The sequence below is a fragment of the Platichthys flesus genome, chromosome 8 (genome assembly GCF_949316205.1).
Source record: "Platichthys flesus chromosome 8, fPlaFle2.1, whole genome shotgun sequence".
NCBI lineage: Eukaryota > Metazoa > Chordata > Actinopteri > Pleuronectiformes > Pleuronectidae > Platichthys > Platichthys flesus.
Window position 1 is genome coordinate 15,096,586 of NC_084952.1, and position 17,005 is coordinate 15,113,590.

The following is a 17,005-nucleotide window of genomic DNA, read 5'->3' on the forward strand; positions in this document are numbered from 1 at the left end:
TGGGGTGGTCATGTATGGAGTCTATAGTGAGTTATTAAAGCAGTTCCTCCTGCTCGTCCTCCCCCAACATCACCAGCCCAGTTACTCATTCTTTGTTTCATGTCTCTTTGGTTTGAAATTAGTTTTTCTTTATTATTTTGGCACAAAAGTCTGGATTCTGGTGCATCTTATTGCATATGTAAGTGCATTTTTTTCAAATCAGAATGGCTAGTTAAATACAGACTGTATTATCTATTTTTCTTTTACTGCAATGAAAGCATTCCGATGAACGGCATTATTCCCCCTGGTTTCCATTCGAGTAATGATTATAACATCTACGTGCTTCATGTCGAGTATAGCCTTGCAAATTCCCTTCTGCATCAGCACGCACACACACAGTTACTTCAGCCATCTAAACCTAATTATTCTCCCCCTGCTTCTCTGTGCCAACAAGTGATGTCACCCACATAAGAGGGGAGAGGAGAGGAGAGGAGAGGAGAGGAGAGGAGAGGAGAGGAGAGGAGAGGAGAGGAGAGGAGAGGAGAGGAGAGGAAGAAAGGAGAGGAGAGGTTAGCAAAGAAGGAAAATGAGGGGGGACCCCAAGAGCTTGGCTGGCCCCTGTGTTGGGGCTGCAGGGATTAACCAGCCTGCTTTGCCGCTGAACCCACAGGATCCAGCCCCCTTCTTTTCTGCTCCTTTTCCGACTCCAATAAACATTCAGCCAACACATTTAAGGCTGAATGGTAAAACATGGAGGAGCTATAAGGGCCGGGCCCTGAGGCGACTCCCTCTGGGATTAACCTGCGTGCACCTCTCTTCCCATCATCTCCCCCTGGCATTCACTTGACCTGCGCTGAAAACCTATTCATCCACACTAAACTGTTGCATAACAATGCGGTCTGCCTTTTGCTGCAGCACTGAAGCTTTCGGTAAAACAAGGCTCTCCTGGGCCTCCAAACCCTGTGCCCAAGGTCCAATTTCTCGTGTTGTGGGGGAACCTTTGGCAGCTAGAGCTGTTGTGTGAGTGAACGGACATGAGGGACACACGTCAGAGTGGAGCCTGGAATGAATGAGTGGCGCGTAAGATGTGAAATTAGTCAGAGGAAAAAGTTAAACAATCAATTAGAGAATTTGAGATATGTACTTGTTTGCTTTCTTTCCCAGAATTAGCTCAAATTACCTACCCCTCCTTTAACTGAAGCTGTCAATATTTTGACTTGATGCCATTTTCAGACATGAACTCTGGAAGCTGTCTGGAAAATTGGTACCGGACATTTTCCGGACTTTGCCCATCACGTATGACGAACGCAGTAGGAGATTATCCAAGTCAGGAAAATGTCTGGAACATTCAGGCGTGGGTTGGCATCTGGGTATATAATTCAGGAGGCAGGACATAATGCAAATAATTCCACTGCGGAAATCATGTACTTTTCCTCGCAGCACATTTACAATTTCGTCAGCCCTAATCGCCAAAAGATTCTTGAATCTCGCTGTCTTTCCAAGTTGACATCTTTGTCTTCCACATGTATGGCGCCTCTTTTAAATCCCGAGATATTTGTATTCTTTTTGGTGATTCTTTTATTTAGTTTAGCGTCTGTTACGTGTTATAGACGTCATCAACACACCCACTCGCTGGAAGGGAATGTTCCAGACATTTGCCTGCTGTATTCTCAGGTTGGCTCCCTTTGACATTTTCCAGACATTTTAGTCGGGGGCTAAATGTTCCGAATAATGTCCAGAGCAACTGACTCTGACATTTGTGCTCTCATGTGCACCTCCGCACAATTTCAGAAAAATGTCAGTGCATATACGAAAGTGTTTTAGTTGCTGTGGTTGTTTATGGGCCAAGAAATGGAGTATAAACACCAGTATCATCAGACATTGTTATTTTACACTTCGTTTTTTGTATGTGATAAACTAACAGATCTGCGTTAAATAGGAAGGTTTAAAGGTGTTGCATATTTGGTTACCTTCTGACAGTGCTAGGCTGGCACTTACCCTTTGTTTTCTGTATTTATGCTAAACTAACCACACAGAAAGACTTAAAAGAGCTTCAGTTTTCTCATTTAAAGCAAATACAGGTCTTTACGAAAATGTCGAAGTATTCCTTCAAGTGTTGCTGAGAGTATGAAGTTGTCTCTGACTTGGGGGCCCGCTGGTCTCTCTTAAACGTGACAAAGACAGCCTTTGAGAGATCACCTCTTAAAGGACAAGAAGATCTCAAAGCCACAGAAGGAGAGTGACCGAATCAGGCAGTAATGACTTAATGTGGGTCAGATAAATGGGGAGACAGCATGGGGTTCGTTCTGCGCTCTGGAAATCACGTGCAAAGCCTCTCTCCCTTCCTTCCTCTCGCTCTCTGACACATGGAGATCTGGAATGTTTGGCACGGACAGAAAAGAGCGGTAACAAAAGGATGGGCGACCAATGCAGAGTTGTGATGACCAGCTGAGTTATTTGGTCAAAACCCAGTAAAATGGAAGGACAGGCTGTTGCTAGGCTGTGCTGGGAGAAAGGGAGAGCACAATGGGGGTGAGCTCACTGAAAAGAACCAGGCCTGTGTTTACTCACACAGATATTCCACTTTAGAAGCCCTGCAATCAGCACCAATTAGTATTATTGCCCACTATTACCTCCTATCACTCTCTTTGAGCCTTCATTAACCACTCAACCTGTTGAAGGGGATCTTAAGAACTTACCAAGAGGTTGGGAGCAGGCCCAAGTAGGACTGAGTGATGGGTGTAAAAGAGGTTTCAGACTTGAACTCCAGAAAACTGTGTACGCACATTTTCCGGACACAGCAGGAGATTGTCAGACGCATTCCTGACAACAGGAAAATGTGGGTAAATCATGCAGGAGGCAAAACATGACGTATCAATTCTGCTCCGGAAAGTACAGTGTTGGTGTTTGCAGCTCATCAACGCCAACGTCAGCCCTTATTAGCAACGGTTCTTGAATTTCATCTATTCCAAGTTGCCATTTTTGTGTGGCACCTCTTTTTCATTCCTATTCTTCCAGTTTTTGACTCATGCTAGAAACTCACATAGGCTCACTCTAATATTTCCCTGGACATTTTACTGGGAGCTGTCTCGGACATTTGAGTTGTCACATACGGCTCCTCTGGAAATTTTCAAGAGGAGCTCAGCAGCTGAAGATAGTAGACCTGGAAATTTACGATGCCCTGAATATGTTTTGTAACTCGCATTATTACATATAACTGCACTTAAAAATGACACATATCCACACCCTGTTCAAACCACTCCCTATTGTCTGCTTACACTCAACAACTACACAACTCTGAATCTACAGTCAGCTGTTTGCACACCGTACTTTCATTGCTTTGGACAAAATGTGAAAGTGTCGAATCAAAGGTCCACACTGAGTGTCAGAGTAATGACCTCTCTGTTCTTGACAAAACACAACACACCAAAACACACACCACTCACACTGAGGACAAATCGCTCCCCTGTTTAACCCCTGTGTAATACTTACAGGCCACAATGGGCCAAACCCCTGGAAATATATGGTTCTATGTAAATGATATATGTAAATTTGTAAAAATATTTAGAGTTTTAAAAATAAGTTGATATTTTATACTTCCAAGTTTTATTATTGCTAGCAAATCAAAACGGGTTGATCCTGCCAACAAGACGGATTTAGCTTAATATCTATTTTTTGTTTTTATTAATGTCGATTCTAGTAATTCTCACATTCTTTGCGTTATACTCAAAAAGACACTGTTTTGTCCGGCTTGGCAAATCTTTGTTTCCAGCTGTTTCGAGTTTTAAGAAAGTGAAACAATATATTTCTGATCCGATTTCAAAGATTTACACCTTCTGAGAGGATTAGAAAAACACACAAACTATGCAGCGCTGTTTACTCCTCACGTGTACACCACAGCAGCCTCTGGCTCCATGTTGTGAAAACTTAGGATGGGCTCCGCAGGAGACAGACTCAAAGGATTAGCTTGGGCCGGCCCTACGCAGAAACCACAAAGAGAGAGAGAGAAAGAGAGGGGGGGAGCGAGAGAGGGAGAGAGGGAGAGAGAGAGACGGAGAGAGAGAGGAAGCAAAACAGAGAAAGAAAATGGAAGCCCCGTTAAGATATATGTGTTGAATCCCTAGAGGCCAATGTCTTGTTTGAAGAGCCCTGAGGTGAAGGTCAGAGGTCACAGGTTAGGCTCAGAGGTTATCAGCGCCTGTTTGGGGTTAACTGCGATTGTCCGAGTTGATGAGCACTCCTCCAGTTAAACGGATTAACCCAGTGAAGGTATTCAGGGGTTACAACCAGAGTGCCCACACAGTCGCACAGATACAAAAGACAGAGCGTCTACACTTTTTGCGCAGATATATCGTACACTGGCAGACCGACACGGGGCTCGTTGGGTCTGTTGTTGCTCGGGGTGTGGTCCAATGTGGAGCTGGGGTGTGAGAGGAAGTCCATGGGGAGCAGAAGTGTTGAACCCTGTCATCCTGTTGTTACTGGTCACACCTGCCTGTTGTTCCCACACAGTGTGAAGAGTTAACAGGAGGTGCTGTGGTTGTGTATTTGAAAGCCATGAGGTCCAACATAGAGGAACCAGGTAATTAGGACGATTTAATGATAACTCATTTCTGAGAGGCCCAGGGGATTTACAGAGCGCATGCAGCTACAACAACCCCCACTCCCCCAATACACACACACTCACACACATGCATATACACAGACGCAAACGTAAATGATAATGGTTGTTTTACACCTCCTTCATTCAGCAAGCGGGAGGGGGGGGGGGGTGTACTACAGTGTAGTGTCCCCCAACTGTGACTTGAGCAAGTGGTGAGGAGAAGGAGAAGGAGGAGAAGGAGGAAGAGGAGGAGGAGGTGGTGTTAAGTAAAGAAGGAGGGATGAGAGGAGAGAGGCATTAACTTAAAGGGTTAGAATAAGAAAAAGCTTTGTATACCTTCTCCGTACTGGCCTAAATCCAAGGCACCACATATTTGACCTACTCCTTTGTGTATTCACTTGTTTTCATCAGAATCACTTCTGTGCATTCCTGGAGTTAGTGCATTTGACTGAAGCTATTTGCAGAAGTGAGAAGAAATCAGTTATTAGATTTTCCAGGTATCTGTACTTTACTTTAGTAGACTTTTTAATTGTACTCTTTACATTTTAACAATATCTCTCCTACATACAATTTCAAAACAGGTTGGTTTCTGTGTAGGTCACGGACGTCCCCATAATCAAGACAGATTTCAACCTAAATGGACAACAACAAAGAAACGACTTTTCCTTATCTATAAGTGCATATTACACACAACGTTTTAAGCGAGCCGTAAAAGACTTATCTAGACGAATCAGACAAGCGAGGGAGACTCGACCACGGGGAAGGGAGTGACTTAGCACACATGTCATATGGAGTAACAACATAGAAGAATGTGAAGAATAAGCCAACATCACATATAATGTCTAAATTAACTTCCACAATGAAGCGGAAAACATACCCCATCCCTGGCTTTATTCAAATTAAGAATACCTCACTCAACACAACTCGTCATTTCCAGTGCAGCTCAATATTCTTCTCAAACTATAATGATGTCACATGAGTCTCAGTTTGCTTTGCACAGATACAGACAGTAGAGGGGAACTTTTTACTTAAACTTATACTTGAGTATAGTGATTGAATCAGTATTTATACTTTTACCTGAGTTTCTAACAAAAGTACTTCTACTTGAGTAAAGAATGTGTGTACTTTTGCCACCTCTGGCCATTTGTCAGTAGTGCAGCCACCACACGTTACAGCCCAGTCACAGCAGTTATGTCCACGAAAGACAGCCATCTCTGCTTCGACTTGGCAAACGTCATTATTTTGGTCCTCGTTGCACTGGTGACCCCCACAGTGAATTCTGTGCATATTCGGCCGACATCAGTCGTCTCCAGTGACCCGCAGAGGCGTCGCACATGGAACACGGCAGTCATAAGGTCCAGCTCCGGCTGACTGGTGCTGTGATCAAACATAAACAGAGCACGCCTGATTACTTCCATAGGACTCGGTGACAATGTGGACATCAAAGTAGAGATGGGTGCCACTATGCTGAATGTCAGAGCTGTAGGGTCCAGGGGCAAAGATCTGGGCACAGAGCGGCTCTTTCATAGCGGGCACCCTGATTCCTGACTGACATGGAAGTTCTTTTGAAGTGCTGCTTGGTGAGGCCTAAACTCCAAAGCTGGTTAAACGTGCTGAAATGGATCCTTTGTGTTCCTGCTCTCGGATCCCATTTCCCCCATATATGCTACACAATGTTTGATCTTTACTGATAACTGAGATGTGTGGAGGAGAGGCTGTAATGACCGGTTTGAGTCTTAATGTTAATTCTGTGCTTGACATGGGTGTACAAACAGGGGAGGGCCACAGACTATGCGGTCACAGTGCTCCATAGGCAATAATAACACAGTGCACATAAAATACCAGATAAGGTAGAGGTACTTATTACCACTGACAGAGATAATAAAGTCTGCTCGGCAGGGTGATGCTCTGGTCCTTCTCTGGCAGAGACGATTATAAACAAGTAAACTTGTGACTTGTAACAAATGTGTCTTGAGAGTGTAACAGACATGGTATAATGTGCTGCACATTTGCATGACTTCCATATAACTGTTCATGCAATAGTCCCTCTTTCACTCCCAGTATCCCCACGTGCACTGGGCAAGTCTTGGCTGGGTAATACTAATTATGAGATGGTTGGTTTCAGCATTGTGTTTCACACAAAGGGAATTTGCTCCAAACCAAACCCATGCCGTAAAAACAGGCCTGCACACACCGCATTAAGCCAGAATGTCTGACTTGCTTGTCATGTCACTTCACTACCACAATTTTTTCATCCTTCCATTTGGCAATAATATCTGTAACATAAACACAACTACAATAACAAGTCCAACAATGATGAAGCAAATAAGAAAACAAGAAATAACGGATACTAATTCACGAGAGTCATAACACCTAAAACAATAGACCGTATTGAAAGATGGACCACGCGTCCCCACCTCCTCCCACTACCTAGAAATGAAGATAATATATCCTGGACAAGAATGTCCAGTAGTGATTGCATTAGGAGTCAGTCTGTGCTGTCGATCATGACATCTAATCCTGTTTTTGTAGCATCAATATTTAGTAGAAACAATTTGCACTTGGGCACCATCATCTCATCCATCTTTATATTCAATCTATGGTAAAACACCATGTGTGAAACATAAAGAAGTGAGGTGCTGTATTAACATGGCTTTTTCATTACCAGTCAAATGTTCAAAAACCTGTATACAATCATAATAAATGCTTGGACATCTATATTTTATCTTTTCTATCCATGGCTTCTGTTCCCCTCTCACTCTGTATAATTTAGTCTGTCGTTCCTGTTTCTGTGGTCAGCCGCACTGGTCATAGCAAACATGACAACAGGGCAGCCACAGTCTCCATTTTCCTTCAGCTAAGTGTTTCTCTATCTTGACTTCAAAGTGACTAAACGTTAGGGTCAACATGTGTTATCTGTCATTTCCTGCTGTTGATATATTATGTTCTCGTTTGGAGAAGCTGGAACGGCCGCCATCCTTCATACTTCACTTGGTTGTGTTTTTCTCCTGTTTTGGGTAAAAAAAGATTGGTCCTTATCTGGAAGAAACATGCCCTCATATGGTCGAGTCAGTGCTGCAGTCTGAGCCAATATTCACTTCTAAATGTACTTTCACTTCCCTTCTTTTGGCTCTTCATCTCTCTTTCACAGCTGAGCCTTCGACACCTTCCAACAACAACATGAGGGCAGTCCCGTGAATATTAGTCTCTGGACTACTGCCTGGAACTGACATTTTGGATTCAATTAGCCAATACGTAAATACACAAACACACCTAGAGGCTACTGCTGGACTATTCTGAATGTTGTTAGCTACATTAGTCAAAATGTTAGCTAGCTAACGTTACATTTGGCCATTTCTTCTTCATATTCTCATGACTCATGAGTTTAGCATGTTCAATTTTGAGCATTGTGATAAAATACTGTTGAGAAATTAGCTTCCTTAGCATAACAGTTATAGTAATTAATATCTTAATTTGTGAAATACAGGTCATGAATCCTCCTCTGTGTTAGAGTTAAGGGATTGGACCGAAATACATTTTGTCATCCATCTTGATTTGTAGTTTATGCATGTGACACGAAATACAATAATACTTTTTTGATTGTTGCTAGCTACATATCGGCTATTGTATGCGATTATTACACTATTTACAATACATGTGTTATCAATATAAATTGAGCTCTCTGTAAAGAGTGCAGGTCAGCTTTAGTGACTGAGATAAGGCAGGGAAATCTCAAGTGGAATAAATAGCATATAGGAAAATGAAGAAATAGTATAGTATAATAACAGCTGCATTTCATTTAAATGTGTCAATATCTCCAAGTGTTGTGCAATAGTTCACTGGCCTGGCTTATTTAGACAGTTTGATGGAATAGAGCCATTACATGTACTATTACTTCCACCTGTGCTTTTGATGAGTCAAACTGAGCAGTGTGAAAAAGGCCAGTTGTTCTTTGGGGAATATGACATCAAAACCTAAGGAATGCAATAGCCTATAAGATTATATGATCAGGGAAACACCACTCAGCCTGTAGCAAGACTATACAAATGTGTTAACATGCAATAACAGTAAAATCACATTTGTAATCAACATTGTCAAAATAATAATTGTGCTGTATATTCTATTACAACTGTCTGCAGCACACTTTATTCTGCCCTCAGTGGGTTCATTGAATGCTTATAAACTGAATATAATATGTAATAGACTTGAGATGCAAACACATAGTGAGTAATTGTAACTTGATAGGTGATTAAAGGCTCGGAGTCTGCAACTCTGTGACTGGGATGTCAAAGGTCACTTACCCCACTACTCCCCATGACCCCTGTTTCTGCACCAGCAACCTCTGACCTCCCCCCCTGCCCCCTATGTTTTCCCCTGGTTGGTCCCATCTCTCAGCGGGACTGTCTCAGAGGTGAACCCTGAGCTGTGGAGAAGAAGAGTAAAGATCACTTAAGAATACAGAGCTGCTAATGAGGGAGGTATGACTTTAGTGCAACACCTGCAGCTTTGTGTAGAGGAATGATTCTCAACACCTTGTGACAGATTTCAGATGAGCATTGTGCGTTCGCCAACATACGGATCACCAGTTCTACTTCTTCATATAAACCATGTAAATAAAAGAAAGAGTGCCCGACCTTGGACCCAGTTTTATAACCTTGTTGTTTCACTTTTAAGTCCATAGAGTCAGCAAGACAAAGTCCCCTGTAATTCCTGCCATTGTTTTGGGGGAGATAACACAGGAAAAAGAGAGGATGTAATCCTCTGAATCTGAACAGTTTTCAGATAAATCGAAAATAAATAACTCTCCCAGGTTGTGACTTTCCATTCTGTGGATGTTGTAGAGATGAGAGTTCGGAAATTAATTCTCTTGGAATTGCCAGTATTGTTAGAAAGTACAGTAGATTTCACAAGTCTCTCCTCCCTTGGTGGCCTTTGCCCCTGAGGGTTTCTCCACCGCAGCTGTTTCTGAATACTGTCCCATGCTGCCTACTCCCTGTCCACACTTTTAACCTGGACGACTCGAACAAGAATAGTTAAGACCGTTTTCCTGAAGATTTAAACTCATATGCTCAATACATTTTTTTTTTAACTAAAAATATAATTGTTGTTGTATATGCCTAGTAAAGGGTCTCAAAAGAGTTTAGTTCTGCCATGATTTGATTAAGTCAATATGTTGTGCCAAAGGGGGTGTGACTTTGAGTAGATAATGACATAATCCCTGTCTACGTGAATTGAACAGCCCTGTTTAAACAAAGAACGCGAGATGATCAAAATGAGTGCTCATTGCTCCACGGTAGCCCAGTCCCACACAGATTAGTCACTCAATTATCCTCTCTACTAAGAGGTCAGCACGTCTACAATAATGGTAAGCTCCGTACTTTGTCATCAGGGTCTCATATCTGAGCATACATGTGTGTAAATGTGTGTGAAGTTGTCTCCAGCTTGTGTTTTATTGCACCCTGTGGCAAAGGCAGTGGATGTGGCGGCCAACAGGCAGCAGCTACGCCTTTTCCTCCAGACCCCTTCCCTGTTCCTTCCACGGCCGCTGTGGTCCAGCCCGTTTCCGACCTATGCTGTGTACACACAGATACAGACGCACAAAGACACACACACTTTAATCTGCAAGATGTGATTGCACACGTTACACTAACATGAAGTAACTCAGTTATCTTTGGCCGAGAGATATAAAGACACCTTAGCTGTCATATGGAAAGACCCAGCCTTGAGAAAAGTTAGGTTAGAATGACAATATTTACTAAATGTTGTCAGAACCTTTCTTTCATACACGCACCAAAATCTAGTCTGTATTGTATTTTAAATTGTGTCCCAGTTTCCGCAATATTTCTACAACTGTGCATGTCGTATAAACAGGATATCTAGAGAGGAAAAGAACAGGGTGGGAAAAAGACAGAGGCAGGCTGAGATTAGAGGTAAAGTGTTTCAACAACGTGCAGGAACAAATAATCACACAACTATTGTATGAGAGGAATCACCACGTGAGCGAATGGGCCAAATAAACAGATCCATTTATGAACTATAGGTGGGAGCTGCAGCTGATGATGTTGAATGGGATCACATGTGAAATGTAAACAACTCGCAGGTTGGCAATCCAGCCCTGAGCTGCTGCTTATTATTATTATTATGAAGCTTATCTCCTCAAAGTTGGTCTAATCCTTTATTGTGGCACAGTATGCAGTTACATAACTTGGAACAGCATCAATAAGAAAGAGAGGGAAATGTTCTCACACACAGGGGAAGACCATAATAATTTTGTCGTGACTCAAGCAGCATCAGCCTGTAATATGAACAGGTGCCGTAAGTACAGTTCACATGGGCATAAGCTGCTTATAGGAAGGTGGCAAGTGGAGACCTTTGCTTTTAGGACGAACAGTGGGGTATTGTGCCCCGAGCCTGGTGAAAGGCTGATTTCTACTCTCTGGACGTGACCCTCTTTTCCGAACAAAGTGTTCCCCCCACCAGAACTGACTCACAAGGTACGGTCTATTACGCAACCAGTGGGAGGAGAGGGGCTACGAGAGGGGACAGGGGAGTGGGGAGAGGGGTTAGTGATGGATGATCCATTTTTCTGGATAAAAGGTTTCACAAAGTGGATGACTTCTGCGTGAGAATGGAACACAACACAAGTCCTATTTGCTGAGGGCTGGCCACAGGTCAATTATGCCGTAACTGTCACTGGTGAGGAAAGCCGTTTGAATGATGCAGAGAAACCGAGAGAGACACCAGAGGAGGTAGAAACTACCTGGTGAATGACTAGCCTCATTAGGCCAGAGAAAGAGGACCGCCGCACACGCAGATTGTTGTTTTATGCGGTGGAAACGGGGAGCGTGAGCACATGAGTCCCACCGAGCAACATCCCCCCCATGTATCCCTGTGTTTACAGTGCATGTACAGCTAGTAATTATAAGGTTTACCCCTGACAGCTTGTTTGTGTTTTTCATTTTAAGGTTCCACCTCCAGCTGATCCTGACCAAACACAGGGAGGGGCCATAACAAGTGCTCTGTTCACAGTGGAAAGAGCCGAGAGGTCGCAGAGGAGCAGTGAGCATGTGTCCAGAGTTATGGAGGGACAGACGCTTTGTTACCGACTTCATTTTAAATTAGAAGAGACAGCAAGACATTAAAAAAGAGGGTATCAAATTAATTATTAACATTTAAACAAACGAGTTTATAAAGTAATTAAACAAACTGAGGACAAGACTCTGGGATAACTGTTTGATGCTCACAAAATGTTTGAACAAGCAAGTGAAAGCCCACATCACACTCAATGAAAACAAGCTTGAAGATGAAGGACGGTTTTAAAAAGTATCTGTTAAACTGTGAGAGTTAACATAAAGTTTACATTTCCAATCTGAGGCTGCGCACTGATTCACAGAGGATAAAATCCAACGGCAACATCAAATGGTCACGTAGATTCTCAGGCGAGCCTCTCAGATAGACTCGGACCCCAGCCAGCCATGGGGAGAGTCTCCTCTAATCCCCCCCCCCCCGTCCCAGACATGCCGTCTCTGGTATTGCACGCCACTCAATGCCCCCTCAGGTGGATCTAAATGAGATCAGGCAAAGCTGGGATAAGTGGGGTTTTTCTTCTGGGACTTTTTACATTTGAGATTGAATGTCTATTAAACCCTGGGAGAAGTCACAGTTTCCCCATGAAAATACAAATGCAGTGTGCAGTGACCTCTTTTAAAGATTCCTATAGTGCATACATTGTGTTCGAGAAACGGAGGAGGTGCTAGGCGGGAGTGGGCTGGAGGAGGGTGCTGTTGTGACTGGTCGATTCTTACAGGGGTGAATATAAGCTAAGAGGGTCAGAGAGGGTGTCAGTCAGCCGGTGCAACTGTGAGGAGAGACGGACAGCTGGTGTCAGGAGAGGTGTCACCGGGCCTTTGGTCCAAGCTGCCACTCCGCTCCTCCTCACAAAGAGAGGAGCTGGAGAAGAGAGGAGCGGTCAGGGTGAAATACGAAGGGTCAGGGAGTCAGAGGAGGGATGACAGGTGATAAATGCAGAGATTTAAAGGAGGCACCAGACGAGTCGTGATACCTTCGCTGCAAAACACCAGCCCTGACCGGCCCCGTTTCGGCTCCCTGACGACGTGATGGACACAGAAACAGACAGGGTTAAAGAGTAAAGCAACCTGGAGCAATATAAAAGCACTTCAAAGAGTTGTTATTTGACTTGAATGATGATGAGCGATAATGATCTGCTGTTGGTGTTTTTATCCCCGTCTGCACTCAGCGACTTAGCTCAATGTGAGAGTAACTCAAAACAGACGTAAGTTTTCACCTGTACTGAATAACTTGGAGGAGATGAGTACTAAATGTAACTTCAAACAGAAACAAACAGTTTACAGCTGTGCATTTCTTTTTGCATAGTTGAGATGTTCAGACACAACTTCTAACCGCAAAATGTGTGAGCCTATAAAAGATCCGTCTGCACCTGACAAATGTCTTAAATAAAGGCCCGGAGCAGGAATCAAACGGCTGGTACCTGGTGATTAACCTAGCTGGCAGCGAGAAGCCAGAAGTGTTCTCTGCAGAGAGCAGTTATTCTTAGCACTCTCCAATTATATGAAAAGTCATCACCAATGGAATAGGGCTGTAATATCCTAAATTACACTGATATTACGCTTTTGAAAAATGCCTCAGTTTCATCTTGTGCTAGTTTGTCAACAATCACAGCAGGTATGCTGGCTCGTGCTCCTGAGGAAATGCCTTTGTTCTGCGTCTTTTTTCTCCTCTGACTTACAGAGAGGAAGCCTAACGTGACAAATATGTCTGTCGCTGGAGGCCATCTGGAAAAGCAATAAAGCGCTGCGCTTGTGCAGGAGTTACGGTCGTCTACTGCTCTGCCATTTACTTAATCGGAACCTTCATCTCATTTACCTTTTACTAGGGATCCTGTAAGTGCAGCAATTTGTTGTTGTTCCCATCACCACGCTCTACGTGAAGACAGCTCACACATTCAGGAGGCATACTTGCACTAATGGCTCTGCCTTCCCATGCAAGTTATAATCCAGAGGGCAAGTCTGGCAGCTGCAGGATCGCTTGTAAGCATCCTATCTTGCAGGGTATTTATTTACAAAAATGTAATTCTAAGTGGAACATATTGGTTCAGCTATCGTCATCACATTTGTCATGCTATTTCAGCATCATAAGAATATTCATAAAGATCTACATTTACAGATGGTTGGGTCCAATTTCACCCGGAAAATGAAATAAATAGTATTTTTAGCATAACTTCAGGACATCAGCTCTGAATTATATGGACTGTAAAACACAAATAACACAGCCATAAAATCAGGAGCGCGCATTGATCAGCGAGCCTGAAGCTGTAGATGAGTGCTGAGATCGCGACTTGCCCATGATAGCTGTTCCAGATGTAAGTGAGCAAGAGTCACTCAGGGAAAATATGCTTCTCTGTCTTCATGCACCATAAGACATGAGTAGTTTTGAGTTACGGACTGGAGCAAAAAGATATGTAACCGATGAACAAATAACACCCTCTGTAACCCAAAGCAACCCCATTCAAGTTTCCAGGAAGCCTTTCCACACACTTCAAAGGATGTGGGTCATCTGCTTGCGCTGGATCGTCTCCTGAAATAAATGGGCTGAAATAATTCCGGCCACTCATTTGCTTGCAGAATATGCTGCCCTGGCAATTACAGCGCAGCAAACTCCCGATATCTCCAGGCCTAGCTGAGATGTTAATAGCGGCCAGTCGAACTTGACCTGTGAGTGAATGAATCTCTTGCTCTCACGTGCTTCCTAAAATAGCCTTCTGTGAAAGCAGGGTCTGTTGTGGGGAGCTGTGACCCACCCTTTAGGCAAGAGAATATGTGTTCACCCTGACCGGCTTCCTAGTGACTGTAGCTTGCACAAAGATAAAGCATGTCAGATGCAATTGCCATGAACACACAGTGGCCATGACATCATTCTGTGCACAAGTGACAGCAGAGTTGCTGTGAAGGGTGAGAGCAAACGTGTGGAAGAGTACACAAATCCTGCTCCCTATGCATGCGTTAAGCACACACAGCAAAGCCAACATGGTCAATGATGTCAACTGTTTTCCCATAGAGGGGCTCTGGGAAAAAAGCGGGGTGCAGAAAGCAGTAGCCCCCTTTTCAGCATCTTAGGGCAGAGTCGCACATTAATTACTTAACGGGACACATCCCTGAAACTGTTGTGTTAACCTGTGATGTGAAAAGATACCATGAAGTGTGAGGGGATGAAAGGAGAGCCTTGTTTTCCTTTAACTAGGAATCAAATGAATATTGGCTGAGGTTTTTATTCAAACTGTGATGTTGATCACAATTCTATTAAACGTAACAGTAGCCTTTTTTGGAGGATGGGAACATCCAACAGTATTTAATATTAATAGTAGTATTGCAAGCAAGAGGATCCTACTGGCAAACAAAGACAGGTGAGTATCTTATGTGGGAATCCTGCAGAAATAACAGTATATAAAGTGAATCTTGTGCAAAGTTTCACAGATCCTCCAGGAATCTTTCTTTGAAATAGGATGCCCCCTGTTGGTGATTATAAGTGTTGCATACTGTGTGTGCAGCAGCAGTGCATTTACTGATGGCTCTTATCTTAACCTTTACATTTTGGATCCCAATAGAAACAATTCGATCACATTTTTATGCAAAGGTAGTGCTCCTCTAAATACGACTCAACTGGATGTGGGTTGCAATGTGAAAATCCTGCTATTCTTGAATTTAACAATTTATTACATTTAATAATGTTCAAAATACTAAATTTCCCTGGACACTGGAATGTCACAAGTATCACAATCAGAATCTGAATCAGAATCAGAATTATTTGTATTGCCATGTATATTTGCACATACAGGAAATTGCCTTGGTGTGGTTGGTGCACTTTACAAACAACAGTATAAAAACAACAATATCGAACAATATAAACAACAATATCTCTGAAAGAAAATAAAACAACATGACTTAAAAATGGGTTAAGGTGCATCTGTTGAAACATGCACTACTGAATGAATCTGTCCCTATTCTGATGGTTAAAGAAAACTGAGTACATCAGAGTTTTGATGTCTTTTTTTTTATCCGCAGTATTCTATTGCATGTGCTGTTTTTAATTTGCAAAATTAAGGCTGCAATAATAATTAATCAGGCAGATTCTTACCTTTATATTGTTCTTTCTTCTCCTCCTCTTCTTTGCGGTGCTTTCTGAATTGTGCACCTGATAATTTAATCTTTTTTTGATTCATCTTTGACTCTAACCGCGTCTATCACCGCAGCGTGTACGTCAGGAACACACCTGAGGCGGAAGCGCAAATTCTGTGTGAGGCGCCGCCTGACTGTTCAAACAGGGAGCCATCCAGGAGGATGTTTTAGATGCTGGCTTGCTTGTCCACGGGGCCACGGGTGGTGACATCAGCAAATGTCCCTACTATGCTGCCAAAATGAATAGGTTTTTATACATCTCTTTGTGTGCTTCATGCTGCTATGAGGAACTGTTGTGAGGTGAAATGAAACTCCCTTCTTTTTTTTCTGCTCATGCTGAAATAAAGTGGATTCACTTGATCTGACATTTTCGATCACATCTTTATAAAACACCTCATTCGCTTCACAATACAAACCCAGATTCCAGATTAATTCATTAGACTGGCACTCAGTAGAGCTCAACAGAGTATAAATTAATCTCTGATCCATGCAGCTTCCTTCTACCAAGTTGTGTGGTTATTGGTCCAGTAGTTTATTACATTAACCTGTTGACTAACGAATCAGAGGTGAAAACATAACCTCCTTAGCAGAGGTAATAAAACTTCCACCCATTTATCAAGGAAATGTCACCAACATTAATAATTATTAGAAACACAATTAGAAATTAAAAGTATAATATCTAAATAGTTGTAATTTTCTGTTGATCGACTTATCAATTCATTTATTAAAAGTCAATTTTCCCCTGCTACTCAGTCTATAGGGTTTTTATATTGTGTTTTATTTACATTTTATATACTGGTTTATTTTTTCGTGCACTGATTGCTGTTTGTACATCAAATTGCCCTTGAAGGGTATTAAAGATTTTCTTCTGCGCAGGATGTGCGCGTGCATCTTTTTTATTTTTTTTTTGCCCATTTAATTCAATCTAATTCATTTTGTATTTAATTAAATTTAATTTAATTTAATTTAATTTAATTTAATTTAATTTAATTTAATTTAATTTAATTTAATTTAATTTAAATAATTTTTTTTATATTTAATTTTATATTCAATTTTATTATCTGGTCTTCACAGGTGACAGACCAATATGGGTTGCCGTTTGTAAAGCAGCTCACGTTGAAAATAACAGCAACATTTTGTCACATTTAGCATCAAACCATGTTTAAAAAACTGGTGTGAATTTTTGAGAGTCACTTATTAGCACATTTAC